The sequence below is a fragment of the Schistocerca gregaria genome, chromosome 10 (genome assembly GCF_023897955.1).
Source record: "Schistocerca gregaria isolate iqSchGreg1 chromosome 10, iqSchGreg1.2, whole genome shotgun sequence".
In the NCBI taxonomy this organism is placed as follows: domain Eukaryota; kingdom Metazoa; phylum Arthropoda; class Insecta; order Orthoptera; family Acrididae; genus Schistocerca; species Schistocerca gregaria.
This window is the reverse complement of record NC_064929.1, coordinates 105,701,139-105,704,831: the sequence shown is the minus strand read 5'-3', so window position 1 is coordinate 105,704,831 and position 3,693 is coordinate 105,701,139. Positions and strand designations below refer to the sequence as shown.

Genomic DNA, 3,693 nt, shown 5'->3' with positions numbered 1-3,693 from the left:
GAATCGTAGTTGCCAAAATGAAAGTGGCACGTATAACGTCGAAAATAGAATTCGGACACCGCTCTGAGTAAGACCAACGTGTTGTCCACCCTCTAGACTTCAAGGAGGTTAAGCCGCGATACCTAAGACAGATCTGCACTCGATGACACCTCGATAACAGCCGGTCCCCACACTTACATCTTGCTCTCCTTACGTCAGTATACATCATATCAGTCTGTGACGCTGGCTTTGCAACATCTTGCGTGCCTTTAGGTTCGCCGCGACCAACACTTACCATGCACTGACCACAAAAAATGGAGGCGCCGCGGCTTGAACCCTGGACCTTTCACATGCCAAGCGAACGCTCTACCAACTGAGCTACGCCCCATGCACGAGCAAACTGCGCTATTCCCCATTCTTTGCGACTCAGATGCGCACGAACACGATGGTTGGTTGGTTTGTAGCGGTGAAGGGAGCAGAGTACAAAGGCGCGGACCCGTTCATATACACAAAAGTTCCAAGTATTACAAATGCAAATTCCGTCTGTTTTTAACGTCTTAAATTGAAAGAGCCGTCACAAATTGCTCCGTTTTCACTCCTTGTCGACAATTATACAGCACCTGAGGTAACAAACACATCTCGAGCCCCATTGTGCACTACATTATTTATGCCAACTCAGTGCCTCGCTCTTTACTACTGTGTACCAATCTTGTCGTCCAACTGCAAAACACTGGGCCACAACAAGTTTCCGCGTCTCCATTGCACTGCGCATACTACAAAACGCTCCCCAAACTTGGCACTCACCCTCGCAGCCGACTTTTCCGACTTTCCACGACGCTCACGCAACGCTCACTCTAGTGACAGCATTATTTATAGTTCGACGTCGCGCCAAAGCGAATGAGCACAATTCGCCTACGGCTTAGGCCGCCCTCCTAGTGTGGCTGCTCGGTGTCTGCAGGCAGCGAGGGTCTGCAAGCTTCCTGTGTTCGCACCTATGTCACCTGTGCTTGCTTGTCAGAGACAGACTATCGCAAAACATACAACTCACTCCATGAATTGATTGCTACGGCATCTGTTATCAGCAGTCACAACTAGCAACACCAGTAGCAGCTGACTGCACGCAAAGAATAGGAATGTGCAGTGGGATTTACGTGAACTCGGAGCAAGCTTGTATCTTCCTAGACACATCTGCTGGCTGTGAAGTATTCCACTTGCATATCAAGGTGCGCATGTAGGTGTGTTAAAAATTGTGGGGGCACTGGGTATTGATCCCAGTACCTCTCGCATACTAAGCGAGCGCTCTACCATCTGAGCTACGCCCGCCCACCCCGAAGACTAGTGCTGCTACATACAGCCATATAGACGACACAGACCCTTACACTCCCATTATTCAGCAGACAAACACTACTCTCTATGTATCCGTTAGGGTGTCTTTCAGGTTTCGTGCATTCTATATCGAATCGTAGTTGCCAAAATGAAAGTGGCACGTATAACGTCGAAAATAGAATTCGGACACCGCTCTGAGTAAGACCAACGTGTTGTCCACCCTCTAGACTTCAATGAGGTTAAGCCGCGATACCTAAGACAGATCTGCACTCGATGACACCTCGATAACAGCCGGTCCCCACACTTACATCTTGCTCTCCTTACGTCAGTATACATCATATCAGTCTGTGACGCTGGCTTTGCAACATCTTGCGTGCCTTTAGGTTCGCCGCGACCAACACTTACCATGCACTGACCACAAAAAATGGAGGCGCCGCGGCTTGAACCCTGGACCTTTCACATGCCAAGCGAACGCTCTACCAACTGAGCTACGCCCCACGCACGAGCAAACTGCGCTATTCCCCATTCTTTGCGACTCAGATGCGCACGAACACGATGGTTGGTTGGTTTGTAGCGGTGAAGGGAGCAGAGTACAAAGGCGCGGACCCGTTCATATACACAAAAGTTCCAAGTAGTTTCGATGCTCTGGTGTTACAAATGCAAATTCCGTCTGTTTTTAACGTCTTAAATTGAAAGAGCCGCCACAAATTGCTCCGTTTTCACTCCTTGTCGACAATTATACAGCACCTGAGGTAACAAACACATCTCGAGCCCCATTGTGCACTACATTATTTATGCCAACTCAGTGCCTCGCTCTTTACTACTGTGTACCAATCTTGTCGTCCAACTGCAAAACACTGGGCCACAACAAGTTTCCGCGTCTCCATTGCACTGCGCATACTACGAAATGCTCCCCAAACTTGGCACTCACCCTCGCAGCCGACGTTTCCGACTTTCCACGACGCTCACGCAACGCTCACGCTAGTGACAGCATTATTTATAGTTCGACGTCGCGCCAAAGCGAATGAGTACATTTCGCCTACGGCTTAGGCCGCCCTCCTAGTGTGGCTGCTCGGTGTCTGCAGGCAGCGAGGGTCTGCAAGCTTCCTGTGTTCGCACCTATGTCACCTGTGCTTGCTTGTCAGAGACAGACTATCGCAAAACATACAACTCACTCCATGAATTGATTGCTACGGCATCTGTTATCAGCAGTCACAAAAAGCAACACCAGTAGCAGCTGACTGCACGCAAAGAATAGGAATGTGCAGTGGGAATTACGTGAACTCGGCGCAAGGCAGATCTTTCCGACATAGGCTTGAGAATCTTACGGGAACACTTGTACTGTTTCTAAATTAAGTGCAGGCGTGGGAGGAGGGTGCTTCCTGCGCACCAATAACAGCACGCTTGTCAATTGTGGATGCTAATCATTCGCTTGTATCTTCCTAGACACATCTGCTGGTTGTGAATTATTCCACTTGCATATCAAGGTGCGCATGTAGGTGTGTTAAAAGTTCTGGAGGCACTGGGTATTGATCCCAGTACCTCTCGCATACTAAGCGAGCGCTCTACCATCAGAGCTACGCCCGCCCCCCCCCCCCCCCCGAAGACTAATGGTGCTACATACAGCCATATAGACGACACAGACCCTTGCACTCCCATTATTCAGCAGACAAACACTACTCTCTATGTATCCGTTAGGGTGTCTTTCAGGTTTCGTGCATTCTGTATCGAATCGTAGTTGGCCAAAATGAAAGTGGCACGTATAACGTCGAAAATAGAATTCGGACACCGCTCTGAGTAAGACCAACGTGTTGTCCACCCTCTAGACTTCAATGAGGTTAAGCCGCGATACCTAAGACAGATCTGCACTCGATGACACCTCGATAACAGCCGGTCCCCACACTTACATCTTGCTCTCCTTACGTCAGTATACATCATATCAGTCTGTGACGCTGGCTTTGCAACATCTTGCGTGCCTTTAGGTTCGCCGCGACCATCACTTACCATGCACTGACCACAAAAAATTGAGGCGCCGCGGCTTGAACCCTGGACCTTTCACATGCCAAGCGAACGCTCTACCAACTGAGCTACGCCCCATGCACGAGCAAACTGCACTATTCCCCATTCATTGCGACTCAGATGCGCACGGACACGATGGTTGGTTGGTTTGTAGCGGTGAAGGGAGCGGAGTACAAAGGCGCGGACCCGTTCATATACACAAAAGTTCCAAGTAGTTTCGATGCTCTGGTATTACAAATGCAAATTCCGTCTGTTTTTAACGACTTAAATTGAAAGAGCCGTCACATATTGCTCCGTTTTCACTCATTGTAGACAATTATACAGCACCTGAGGTAACAAACACATCTCGAGCCCCATTGTGCACTACAT

The 3,693-nt window shown here is 49.2% G+C and overlaps 1 non-coding gene across 1 annotated transcript; it reads right to left on the bottom strand.

Moving 5' to 3' along the window:
* Nucleotides 1–3,329: 3,329 nt before the first annotated feature.
* Trnaa-ggc (transfer RNA alanine (anticodon GGC)) lies at nucleotides 3,330–3,402 on the bottom strand. Its single transcript has one exon. It is a non-coding gene; the product is annotated as a tRNA-Ala (tRNA).
* Between the last annotated feature and the right edge of the window lie 291 nt (nucleotides 3,403–3,693).